Source organism: Balaenoptera acutorostrata, chromosome X, assembly GCF_949987535.1.
Source record: "Balaenoptera acutorostrata chromosome X, mBalAcu1.1, whole genome shotgun sequence".
NCBI lineage: Eukaryota > Metazoa > Chordata > Mammalia > Artiodactyla > Balaenopteridae > Balaenoptera > Balaenoptera acutorostrata.
The window spans coordinates 74685042-74699344 of NC_080085.1; the positions used below are offsets into that span (position 1 = coordinate 74685042).

Genomic DNA, 14303 nt, shown 5'->3' on the forward strand with positions numbered 1-14303 from the left:
CCCCAATACTTACTTATTTTTTTTTTCCATATGGTCATCCTCATGGGTGTGTAGTGGTATCTCTTTGTGGTTTTGAGTTGCATTTCACTAATGACTAATGACACTGAGTATCTTTTCATGTCCTATTTGGCTGTTAGTATATCTTCTTTGGAGAAATGTCTACTCAGCTCCTTTGCCCATTATTTAATTGTTTGTCTGTTTTTTGGTTGTAAGAATATTTACATATTCTGGATACTAGAATCATATCAGATATATGATTTGTAAATATTTTCTCCTGTTCAGTGGGTTGTATTTTCACTGTTTTGATAGTGTTTGATGCACAAAAATGTTTAACTTAGTAAATTCCAATTTACCTAGTTTTTCCTTTTGTTCCTTGTGCTTTCAGTGTCATATCTATGAAACTGTTGCCAAATCCAAGATCATCAAGGTTTACCTTTATAATTTCTTCTAAAAGTTTTAGAGTTAGCTCCTGTTGTACTAGCATCATTTGTTGAACAGACTATTCTTTCCCCACTGAATGGTCTCTTCACCCTTGTGATCACAGATGTGTGGGTTATTTCTGGATTCTCAATTCTATTCCATTGATCGAGATATTTATCCTTAAGGAAGTACCACACTGTCTTGATTACTACAATGCTGTAGTAAGTTTTGAAATTGGTAAGTTTGAGTTCTTCAACTTTGTTATTGTTTTTCAAGATTTTTTTTTCTATTTGGAGCTCTTTGCAATTCCATATGAATTTTAAGATTGTATTTTCCATTTCTGTAGAAAAAAAAAGAGCTGTTGGCATATTGATAGGGGTTGCATTGAATCTATAGATTGCTTTGGGGTGTATTGCCATCTTAACAATATTAAGTCTTCTAATCCATGAACATGGGGTGTATTTCCATCTTCATATTTAATATAGCCATTTACATCTACAAATTTCCCTTTAAACACTTTTTTAGCTACATTCAATAAGTTTTGGTATGTTGTGTCTTCATTTCATTCATCTCAAACTACTTTCTAATTTCCCTTGTGATCTTGTGTTTCAACCATTGGTAATTTAGGAGCATATTTTTTAGTTACCTCATATTTGTGAATTCCCCAAACTTCTTCATTTTATTTTATTTATTTATTTAATTTATTTATTTTTAAAATTTCTTTCTTTCTTTCTTTCTTTCTTTTTTCTTTTTTTTTTTTTTTTGGCTGTGTTGGGTTTTCGTTGCTGGACACGGGCTTTCTCTAGCTGCAGCAAGCGGGGGCTACTCTACGTTGCAGTGTGTGGACTTCTCACTGTGGTGGCTTCTCTTGTTGTGGAGCATGGGCTCTAGATGCATGGGCTTCAGTAGTTGTGTCACACGGGCTCAGTAGTTGTGACACATGGGCTTAGTTGCTCCGTGGCATGTGGGATCTTCCCGGACCAGGGCTCGAACCTGTGTCCCCTGTATTGGCAGGCAGATTCTTAACCAATGCACCATCAGGGAAGTCCCCTTCATTTTATTAATTTCTAATTTAATTCTACTGTGTTCAGAAAATAAAACTTGCATGTTTTCAATTCTTTTAAATTTACTGATGTTTGTTTTACTGCCTAGCATATAGTCTATCCTGGAGAATGTTCTATGTACTTGAGGAGAATATTTTCTGCTGGTTTTGGGTGTAGTATTCTATAGATGTCATTTAGGTCTACTTGCTTTGTAGTATTGTTCAAATCTTGTATTTCCTTGTTGACCTACTACCTAGTTGTTCTATCTGTTATTGTAAGTGGATTACTGAAGTCTCCAACTATGATCTGAATTATCTATTTTTACATTTATTATTTCAGGCTTTGCACTATGCATTTTGTAGCTCTGTTTGTAGGTGCACATATATCTATAATCATTACATCTTTGTGATTTATTGACCATTATTATTATAAAATGTCCCTCTCTATTACTAGTAACATTTTTAAAATGTCTATTTTATCCCTCCTCAGGGGGCACAGCCTTTAGCATAAATACAGTCACTATGGGATAACAAGGTTTTAGCATGGTTCTCTTTGACTGTCACTTTCTCTGATATCTCTGTCAAGCTGTTTGCCTCTGTTGATACCTCACCCAACCCTTAGCCCTGAGTCATAACCAGCTGATTTTTCTCTTATTTTTGACAATGCATTGGGGGTATAAATACTACATATAGTCTCACCCAATTATATTCTGGCCACTTTTCAGGGGTTGATTTTACTGGCTATTCTTTAAGGTTTGTTCTGACCCCAGGAGGGATCTTCTTAATTGTTTCTTTCCCTGGTTTTCTCTGGTCAGCTAGCTGGCCTGTGGTTTAACTGGTTGTTCTCATGGAGTTATTAGCCTCCTCTTTATTGCTTACATCTAAAATATCCATTATATTCAACAGCACCGTGAAGTTTGAACTTTCCAAAACTCTTCCAAATAAAGTCAGTTCCCTTGGGAGGAGCTTCTTAGTTTTCTGTTATTATGGCCCACTCTGTCTCTCCAGTAAACAATTGTGCACCATTTCTCTGGATTTGGAGACAGGGAGGTGGCTCACTTCTCTCAGAATGACACCCCTGCTTCACATGGCAGTAGCTTCTGCTCTTCTTGGCTTGCCTTTCCCAAGATAGAACCTTCATCCTTTGAATGAGCTGGGACAAAAGTGATCTGGGCTGCGCTGTTTCTGTTCTGCTGCACCTTGTTAGAACTTCTGCCTTGTAAATTGTGGCTAGGTGGAGGAAGAGAGACCTAGAACACTCAGAATGTAATAGAGCTTTTGCAACATGGAACTGAGGAGGATGAGAAATGTCTTTCCATCCTCAGAGATATCATAGCCCTTAACTGGGATCTGGGGGAAGAGACGACCCTGTGTTTTTGGTCACACCTGCTCATAGTGGAGCTCCTGTCCTGCTGAATTGAAGCAGAGGGGAGGGAGAGAGGGTTTCCTGGCTCAAGTGTCACTGACTCTTGCTGTTCTTATTGGGATTTTGTACATTTTTGGGGGGATAAATGTTTCTTCTTTTGCTGTATTTAATTGGGACTATTTCTGCAGACTTAAAAGTTTTGGTTTCAAATAATTCTTACCAATTATGTTTTCCCCCTGGGAGCAGTTCTGCAGAGCTCCTAACATCACTGTTCTAGAATTCATCTCTTATTGATTATTTCTTCCATGCAAGCTCAGTCTTTCCTGGTTCTTGTGTATCTAATAACTTCGTATTTTATTCTATATATTTTGAATATTATGTTAGATTTTAGGACTTATTTAAAGCCTATGCAGAATGTTGCCTGTGTAGAATATTGACATTTTGTTTTATCAAGGAAACCACCTTTTTATGTTCAGGCCACAGCTTCTCATCCACACTGTGTGTGCTGTGCTTTCAATGTAATTGTTGTTAAAAGTCTGTGCAGTGATTTTCAAATCTATCATCTGTGTGCATTACCTAGGACATTCTGGTGCTTGGCAGTGGTTTCATTTAGTTTATTTCTCAAAGTCTTTGGTATGCAGAATAAGATCAGATCCCCATACACACACAGTTCAGAATTGATACCAGGATTTCATAAACTATTTTATAGGCTCAGTGTCTTGAGTGCCTCCCTCTTCTTGATTTCTCCTGTGATTTCAAGTTCTTTGGGTCTCCTCTTTTCAGACCTTTGGACAGATATTTGAGACTTGGTTACTTCACTATATTGTGTACTTCCATTCCTGTGCCTGTGTTCATTTTCAAGTGGTGGGGAGTCAGAAATAAAAAATATCAATGGCCTTGGCCCCATGTTCTTGGTACCAGATCTCCTCTGATCAGAAGGGGAACTTCCTGTACTCTTGTTTCCACACTACAGATTGAGAACTAGGACATGAGGGACTGGAGAAAGGAAAACAAAGAAACAAAAAACAAAAGCAAAATATCAAGTATTTCCATTATCTCTGAATGGTAGGAGTTCCCTTTCCTGCTCCTTAAGCCAGAAGCAGAGGGCTTCTCCTATTTCCCTCTGTCTGCACCAGTGCCCATTTATATGTTTCAGGCTATGTTGAGTTCAAGGTAGAAGATACTGGAGGGGAAATTGTGCAAACCTACCACCAGATCAGTAGTACTTTGAATTCTAATGTTCTTAGTCTATCCTCCTGCTAATATACTATTCAGAATTCTCAAAGAGCTACATCATGCATTATTTCTAGGTATCATTGTGTTGTGTGAGAGAGAAAGGGTGATATGTGTTTACCTGTTTTACCTAGAAGCACCACCAACTTTGTTACAGCATGTATTTTAGCCTTTCCCTGTATGGCAAGGTACACCATTTCTGTACCACTAATCACACAGGTAAATTATGGTATATGATTTTAGTAGTCCTTGCTGTACATGTAACAAAGGCCCTGAGTTTTGATGAACTTTGATTTGGATTACCCATCAATTTACTGATTTCCCCTTACAGTCCTAAGGGAAAGAGGAAATTCATACTACTATGGAGTACAATTAAACTCACAGCCTTTCCTTCACAATTTAAGACCTTGAAATTTATTTCATTTGCTTCTAGTAATGTTTGCAAACTCTTAAGTTTGTAACTCAAATGTTTATTTTAGTAAATATTTTTATTTAACTTGACACCATTATTACTGCATTAGAGTAAAGCAAAAATGTATTACTGTATATCTTCTATTACAGGTCTTTAATGTAATAAAGATCTGTAATGTGACTTTAATATTGTTTCGATTTTAATGTTATAGAAAAATACTCTGAAGATGAAATAGTTCTTATTTACTTTTCACTGTAATGAATAGTCTGTCAAGGGACAGCAGACATCTTTTCCTTCTGTTCAGATAGAGGACAATATGTAGTCATCTGTGAATAGATACAGTTGGAAATTATGATTGAGGCCAATAGAAACCCAGGCATACGGACTTCCTTTCTCAATTAAAATAAAAATCCTGACTAAAAAAAAAAATAAGAGCAGACAGTAAACTGTCCAGTTTCCATGATTTCTGGTTGAAGATCTTCATTATAGATTTGTTATTTTTACTGCAATATACAATGCAGACTCCTTTCATTATTGAGGATCATAATATTAAGTTCTTTCAAATGGAAGAGAGCTTATTTTCTTGGGAGAGTGTGCTGCTGCTGCTGCTGCTGCTGCTGCTGTTGTTGTTTTTCAGTCTCAAGGACAGAATTATATTTTTGTCTTTTGAACAAGTATTTAATATAGAGGATGCATTGAAAAAAGGGAAATGTTAACATCTAGAGACTCGGTGCTTATTTCAAAATGAATGGGTGGAATAAAATGTACCTTAGTTCTTTTGTGTCTATAAAATTATAGAACTCTACTCTCTTGTGAACATCCTTGATTTCCACTTGTCTTGCTTTAATGTTTTTCCATCCTCTTCCTCCTCTTCATTTATTCCAAAAACACTTATTGCATGTAAATGTTTCTTTTGTTGTATAACAATTTAGTGAGAATATATACAAATCAAAATTTGATTTAGAAGGGAAGCAGCATGAGGAGTCAGTTGAGCACCAAGGCTCATTGAAACAGGCCGCCATGGCCCTCCGCAACCCACAGTATATTTTTGGAGATTTTAGCCCTGATGAGTTCCATCAGTTCTTTGTGACTCCTTGCTCTTCGGTTGAGCATCATCTATGTGGTGGAGCAGTTCTGCCTGGTGCACAAGCTGCTGATGAACTACCTAATGGAGAAGACTATTAGAGAATTGAATTTGGTGTTAATGAAGTAACTGAACCCACTGACACTTTGCCGAGAACTCCCAACTACATACAGTATTTCAAGCACATTGAATCCTTAGGCCCCTGAATTTATCCTTATTTGCACAACTTCCCAAAAGATTCCTGATTACATAGATAGAGAAGTGAACTGTAGCTCCACCGACTACCAGTACCCAGGCTCTGCCCTTGCTCTGGATGGCAGCACTAACGTGGAGGTGGAAGTTTTGGAAAATGATGGCATCTTGGGTGGTCTTGGACAAAGGGAGCGTAAAAAGAAAACAAAAGGAAAAACAAAAAAAGTCCACCTGGGTAGAGTTACTTGAAAGATGGCAGCGAGTGTAGTACTTCCACAGAAGCCCTGGTCAATGGCCATGTCAATCCCAGAGTCCAGAACAGTGTAGGTGCAGAGGATGCAAAGTTGATGGGTGATGTGCCCCTGTCGGGGACACCCAGAACTTGTGGCAGCCCCCAGGATGCCACGGACTTCGGCAGTGATGTTGTGCCTAATGGTTCTCTCCCAGAGCCTTCATCAGCGGGGCCAGGACTGCAGGGGCAGCCTGAGGGCTGCCTGCCATGGGGCTGACCTTGAACAATCTTGCCTCCCCGCAGAGGCTGCCAGGGACACCCTTTTGAGGACAGCTGTGGCTCAGCCTTAGGTTGAGACTGATACTACTGAGAACCTTGGAGGTGCCAACGGACAAATACTTGAATCCTTGGTTGAGGGCACAGCTGCCAACAGGGTGGAGTTGCACACTGTGCAAGCTCGGACACGGACCCTGCGAAAGGTAAGAGAACCTCCCCTCCTGCAGATGCCCGGGCCTCTGTGGTAGGCCCTGCTCCCACCAGTTGGCCTGCAAAGTCCTGGACCAGTCTTTTTCAGGATTCTAAGCCCTCTTCCTCCTACCCCCTCCCCTCCCCTCTCCCTCCTCGTCTGTGGTTTCCATGGAAACTAAGTATTCCCCTCCCGCCACTTCTACCCTGGTCTCTGAAAAGCAGGTTGAAGTCAAGGAAGGGCTGGTTCCAGTTTCAGAGGATCCTGTAGCCATAAAGATTGCAGAGTTACTGGAGAACGTAACCTTGATTCATAAACCAGTGTCATTGCAACCCCGCGGTCTGATCAATAAAGGAAACTGGGGCTACATTAATGCTACACTGCAGGCATTGGTTGCTTGCCCTCTAATGTATCACCTGATGAAGTTCATTCCTCTGTATTCAAAAGTGCAGAGGCCTTGTATATCCACACCCATGATAGATAGCTTTGTTCGGCTAATGAATAAGTTTACTAATATGCCAGTACCTCCAAAACCCAGACAAGCTCTTGGGGATCATGAGGGATATCCGCCCTGGAGCTGCCTTTGAACCAACGTATACTTATAGACTCCTGACAGTTATCAAGTCGAACCTTTCTGAAAAGGGTCACCAAAAAGATGCTGAGGAGTACTTAGGCTTCATTCTAAATGGACTTTAGGAGGAAATGCTGAACCTAAAGAAACTTCTCTCAGCAAATAATGAAAAACTTACTATTTCCAATGGACCCAAAAGCCACTCAGTGAACAAAGACGAGCAGGAAGAACCAGGCAAAGGAAGTGAGGACTAATGGGAGCATGTTGGCCCCTGAAATAAGACCTTGGTCATTCACCAGGCGGATTTTGTCCAGACCCCAATCACTGGTATTTTTGGTGGACACATCAGGTCTGTGGTTTACCAGCAGAGTTCAGAAGAGTCTGCCACCCTGCAGCCATTCTTCATGTTGCAGCTGGATATCCAGTCAGACAAGATATGCACCATCTAGGATGCGTTGGAAAGCTTGGTGACAAGATAATCTGCCCAGGGTTACACCACCAAAATCAAACAAGAGGTTGAGATCAGTTGAAGAGTTACTCTGGAAAAACTCCCTCTTTTTCTTGTGTTGCACCTGAAATGGTTTGTTTACGAGAAGACTGATGGAAGTCAGAAGCTTATAAAAAATATTGGATATCCTGTGGACTTGGAAATTAATAAAGAACTGCTTTCCCCAGGGGTTAAAAATTAAGAATTTTAAATATCACAGAGCCTATAGGCTATTTGCAGTGGTCTACCACCACAGCAGCAGCAACACTGGTGGCCACCACAACATGGATGTCTTCCAGACTGGTCTGAATGGCTAGCTGTGCATCAACGACCAGATGGTCAAGGTGATTAACCAACACCAAGTGGTGAAGCCCATTACTGAGTGCACAGCCTACTTCTTGTATTACTGCCATGTGGACCTGCTGTAGCTGTCGCTGTCTGTGCCTAACGCTGCTTGTTGAGCACCAAGGCTCACCGACTTCCCTCCTATCTTTAGTGACTCTTTAGAGAGAAACTCTTTCTCCCTGTTGCAAAAATGGGCTAGAATGAAAGGAGACGCCTTGGAGTTTGTGCACAACATAGTTTATGTTGACTTCTAATTTCCAAATCAAAATCATTTGCTTGAAACCAATTGTCACTTGACTTAAGAAAATACACAATCTGTATATCTTCTTTGGAGAAATGTCTATTTAGGTCTTCCACCCATTTTTGGATTGGGTTGTTTGTGTTTTTGATATTAAGCTACATGAGCTGCTTGTATATTTTGGAGATTAATCCTTGTCAGTTGCTTCGTTTGCAAATATTTTTTTCCCATTCTGAGGGTTGTCTTTTCGTCTTGTTTATGGTTTCCTTTGCTGTGCAAAAGCTTTTAAGTTTCATTAGGTTCAATTTGTTTATTTTTGTTTTTATTTCCATTTCTCTAGGAGGTGGGTCAAAAAGGATCTGGCTGTGATTTATGTCATAGAGTGTTCTGCCTATGTTTTCCTCTAAGAGTTTTACAGGGCCTGGCCGTACATTTAGGTCTTTAATCCATTTTGAGTTCACATATGAAAGGATGCTCAACATCACTAATCATCAGAGAAATGCAAATCAAAACCACAAAGAGGTATCACCTCACAGTGGTCAGAATGGCCATCATTAAAAATCTACAAACAATAAATGCTGGAGAGGGTGTGGAGAAAAGGGAACCCTCTTGCACTGTTGGTGGGAATGTAAATTGATACAACCACTATGGAGAACAGTATGGAGGTTCTTAAAAAACTAAAAATAGAACTACCATATGACCCAGCAATCCCACTCCTGGGCATATACCCTGAGAAAACCATAATTCAAAAAGAGACATGTACCACAGTGTTCATTGCAGCACTATTTACAATAGCCAGAACATGGAAGCAACCTAAGTGTCCATTGACAGATGAATGAATAAAGAAGATGTGGCACATATATACAATGGGATATTACTCAGCCATAAAAAGAAACAAAACTGAGTTATTTGTAACGAGGTGGGTGGACCTAGAATCTGTCATACGGAGTGAAGTAAGTCAGAAAGAGAAAAACAAATACTGTATGCTAACACATATATATGGAGTCTAAAAAAAAAAAAAGGTTTTGATGAACCTAGGGGCGGGACAGGAATAAAGATGCACACGTAGCAAATGGATTTGAGGACATGGGGAGGAGGAAGGGTAAGCTGGGAAGAAGTGAGAGAGAAGCATTTGCATATATACACTTCCAAATGTAAAATAGATAGCTAGTGGGAAGCAGCTGCATAGCACAGGGAGATCAGCTTGGTGCTTTATGACCACCTAGAGGGGTGGGATAGGGTGTGTGGGAGGGAGGGAGATGCAAGAGGGAAGAGATATGGGAACATATGTATACGTATAACTGATTCACTTTGTTATAAAGCAGAAATTAACACACCATTGTAAAGCAATTATACTGCAATAAAGATGTTACAGAAAAAGAAAATACATTAAAAAACCATATTTCTGAAATAATGCTGATTCTCCATCTAACTGTACAGTAGAATAGATCCTGCACCAGTAACAACACTTTTAAATTTGTGGAAATGAATTTTATCTTTCCTTAAAAAGTAAATTTTTTAATACACCACACTTTCCTCCCCCACCATTTAATTTTTTGATAAATGATAAAAATGAGCTGTTATCAGAGAAGAAATAGTTTTTACTTCAAAAGATAAATAAACACAAAAAATAAGTTGCTGTTTCCTAACAGGAAAAATACACTTTAACAATTGTGTGATGAGAAGCTGTTTATGTGCACATTGCAACTGAAATATTGGAGTTAAGATGTTAGCCATATAGATTGGTGATTGTAACTTTACTGCCATTAAAAGATTTCAAATTGCATTCATGCTTCTGTGTACACATAATGAAAAATGGGCAAAATAATGAAGATTGACATTGCCCTATGTCTGCTGTTTAATTCTGCTGCCTGCTCCTCTATGATGCTACATCTCTAATTGTACACAGCTAGTGATACCTAGGAGTCTAAAGTTGTCGTCCATCAATTAAAAAATCACAAAGTTGGTTTAAAAAAAAGTTTATCCTCATTTTAAAAGAAGTTTATTTTTTGCAATTTAAAAATTGTCATTTTCCTAGTTTGGAATTGTAGCTTTCTGCATCTAGAAGAAGAAAGTAATTTATTACTTGAATCACATTTGTAAAATGGTAATTATAGATTGATAGATGAAAGTATACCTTAATGAGGGACTTCCCTGGTGGTGCAGTGGTTAAGAATCTGCCCGCCAATGCAGAGGGCAGGGGTTAGATCCTTGGTCCAGGAAGATCCCACATGCTATGGAGCAACTAAGCCCGTTTGCCACAACTACTGAGCCTGCGCTCTGAGAAGCCCACACACCGCAACAGAGTAGCCCCTGCTCTCCACAACTAGAGAAAGCCTGCACGCAGCAATGAAGACCCAACGCAGCCAATAAATAATCAATAAATAATTTTTTAAAAAGTATACCTTAATGAGAAAATGAAAAGATAGCATTCTCAGTGTAGTTTTGAAAACCATATCAATGGATATAAATACACCGCATACTTTTCATTCCTGAAATCTGAGGAAAGTATTAGATATTACAGAAAATTTTCCTGACTTTCTGTTGAGACAAATATTGGTTTAAGAAATATGAAAAAAAAACTAATACATATATAATAAAATGTATTAAATTGTATGAACTGTTTATATATTTTGGATATTAAAACTTGTTGGACATATTATTTGTAAATATTTTCTGCTATTCCATAGGTTGTCTTTTCATTTTGTTGATGGTTCCCTTTGCTGTTTAAAAGCTTTTAATTTTAACTAGGTCTCCTTTGTTTATTTTTGCTTTTATTTCTTTTGCCTTAGGGGACAGATCCAAAAATATATTTCTCCAATTTATGTCAAAGACTGTTCCTCCTATGTTTTCTTCTAGGAATTTTATAGTTTCAGGTCTTACATTTAGGTCTTTAATCCATTTTGAGTTTATTTTTTTATTTGGTGTGAGTAAATGTTCTAATCTCATTGTTTTACATGTAGCTGTCCAGTTTTCTCAGCACCACTTGTTGAAGAGACTGTCTTTTCTCCATTTTATTTCCTTAGCTCCTTTGTCATATATAAATTGACCATAAGCACATGGTTTGTTTCTGGGCTTCCTATTCTGTTCCATTGATCTTTGTGTGTATTTTTGTGCCAGTACCATGCTGTTTTGATTACTGTAGCTTTGTAGTATAGTCCGAAGTGAGGGAGGGTGATACCTCCAGCTTTGTTCTTTTTCTCAAGACTACTTTGGTAATTCATGGTCTTTTGTGGTTCCATATGAAATTTAGGATTATTTGTTCTATTTCTGTGAAAAATATCATGGGTAGTTTGGCAGGGACTTCATTAAAGATTGCTTTGGGTAGTAGGGCCATTTAAAAAATATTAATTCTTCCAAAGTAATAGCATAGGATACCTTTCCATTTCTTTGTATCATCTTCAAATTCTTTCATCAGTATTTTATAGTTTTCAGAGTATAGGCCTTTCACCTCTTTGGTAAAGTTTATTCATAAATATTTTATTCTTTTAGATGTGATTTTAAATGGGATTTTTTTAACATTCTCTCTTCCTGATAGTTCATTATTAGTGTATAGAAAAGCCACAGATTTCTGTATATTAATCTTGTGTCCTGCAACTCTACTGAATTTATTTATTAATTCTAGTGTTTTACGGTGGATACTTCAGTGTTTTCTATGTATAGTATAATGTCATCTTCAAATAGTAACAGTTTTACTTCTTCACATCCAATTTGGATGCCTTTTATTTCTTTTTCTTGTCTGATTGCTGTAGCTAGGACTTCCAATACTATGTTAAATAGAAGTGGTGAGAATACTACTTCTGACCTTGTCTTGTTTCTGAATATGGAGGAAAGGATTTCGGCTTTTCACCATTGACAATGATGTTAGCTGTGAGTTTTCATAAATGGCCTTTATCGTGTTGAGATATGTTTCCTGTATACCCACTTTAATGAGAGTTTTTATCATGAATGGATGTTGAATTTTGTCAAATGCGTTTTCTGCATCTCCTGAGATGATAATGTGACTTTTATCCTTCCTTTTGTTACTGTGGTGTAGCACATCGATTGATTTGTGAACGTTGAAACATCCTTGGGTCCCATGAATAAATCCAACATGGATCATGTTTTGTGACCATTTTTATATGCTGTTGGATTCACTTTGCAAATATTTTGTTGAGAATTTTTGCCTCTATGTTAATCAAAGTTATTGGCTTGTAGTTCTCTTTTATTGTAGTGCCTTTGTTTTAGTATCGGGGTAATGGTAGCTTCGTATAATGAATGTAGGAGTGTTTCATCATCTTAAATTTTTTGGAATAATTTGAGAAAGATATTATCTCTCCTTTCTATATTTGGTAGAATTCCCCTGTGAAGCTGTCTGGTCATGACTTTTGTTTGCTAGGAGTATTTTTTATTAAAAATTCAATTTCACTACTAGTAATTGGACTGTTCAAATTGTCTGTTTTTTCTTGATTCAGTCTTGGCATGTTATATGTTTCTAGAATTTTTCCATTTTTTCTAAGTTGTCCAATTCACTGGCATATAACTGTTCATAGTATTCACTTATGATTTTTTGCATCTCTGTGGTATTGTTAATTATTTCTCCTCTTTTATTTCTTATTTTGTTAATTTGGGTTCTCTCTCTCATTTCTTCTTGGTGAACCTGGGTAAAGGTTTAATCTATTTTGATTATCTTTTCAAAAAACCGCCTTTTGGTTTCATTGCTCTTTTCTATTATTTACTCTCTATTTTATTTAATTCCTCTATGATCTTGATTATTTCCTTCCTTCTGCTGACTTTGATCTTTCTTTGTCATAATTTTTCTAATTCTTTCAGGTGGTAGGTTAGGTTGTTTATCTGAGATTTTTCTTCTTTCTTGATGAAAGCCTGTATTGCTATAAATTTCCCTCTTAGAAGTGCTTTTGCTGCATCCCAGAGATTTAGGAATGTTGTGTTTCCATTTTCATTTGTCTCCTGGTATTTTCTGATTTCTTTTTTGATTTCTTCATTGACCCATTGGTTTTTTACTAGCATGTTGTTCAGTATCCATGTGTTTGTTTGTTTGTTTTCATTTTTCTTTATGCAGGTGTTTTCCAGTTTCATACTGTTGTGCTCAGAAAATATGCTTGATATAATTTCTGTCCTATTAAATTCGTTGAGGCTTGTTTTGTGGCCTAGCATGTGATCTATTCTGGAGAATGGTCCATGTCTACTGGAAAAGAACATGTATTCTGCTGTGTTTGGATGAAATGTCCTGTAGCTCTCTATTAAGTCCAACTAGTCTATAGTGTCATTTAAGGTCACTGTGGCCATATTCATCTTCTGTGTGGATGATCTGTCCATTGATGGAAGTGAGATGTTAAAGTCCCCTAATATTATTGCACTATTGTCAGTTTATCCTTTAATGTCTCTTGGTATTCACTTTGTATATTTATGTGCTCCTGTATTGGATACATATGTGTTAACGAGTGTGATATTCTCTTCTTGTACTAATCTCCTTATCATTGTATAATGCCCTTCTTTGTCTTTTGTTATATTTCTTTGGGTTAAAGTCTATTTTGTCTGAAATGAGTATTGCTAACTCCACTTCCTTGTCATTTCCATTTGCATGAAATGTAATTTTCCATCCCATCACTTTCAGTCTGTGTGTGTCTTTACTTCTGAAGTGATTCTCTTGTAGGAAGCATAGAGATGGTCCTGGTGTTTTCTTTTATCCAATCAGCCACCCTATGTCTTTTGATTGATGCATTTAGTCCATTGACATTTAAAGTAATTATTGTTAGGTATGCCTTATTGCCATTTTATTACTTGTATTAGGGTTCATTTTGTAGCTCTTCCTTGTTTAATTCTTCTTTCTGTTGCTTTCCTTGTGGCTTGATGATTTTCCTTAGTGGTATGCTTGAGTTCATTAATTTTTGTTTTTGTGTATCCATTGTGTGTTCTTGATTTGTGGTTGCCATGGAGTCCATATATGTTGACACATAATTACATCCACTTGTTTTAAATTGGTACTCTTTAACCAATTTATAATGTGTTTAAATTCAAACACATTATAAAAGATATACATTTTTTACTCTCCCAACTCATATTTTGTGTTCTTTTTACATCTTTATTGGGGTATAATTGCTTTACAATGTTGTGTTATTTGATGCTGTATAAGAGAGTGAATCAGCTATATGTATATATATATCCCCATATCCCCTCCCTCTTGTGTCTCCCTCTCACACTCCCTATCCCAC

The 14303-nt window shown here is 37.4% G+C and overlaps 1 protein-coding gene and 1 pseudogene across 1 annotated transcript in view; both read left to right on the plus strand.

The window, feature by feature from the left end:
- DACH2 (dachshund family transcription factor 2) overlaps positions 1-14303 on the plus strand; it is a 648107-nt gene that overhangs the window by 345466 nt on the left and 288338 nt on the right. The window lies entirely within an intron of this gene.
- LOC103006699 (ubiquitin carboxyl-terminal hydrolase 10-like) lies at positions 5485-7933 on the plus strand (annotated as a pseudogene).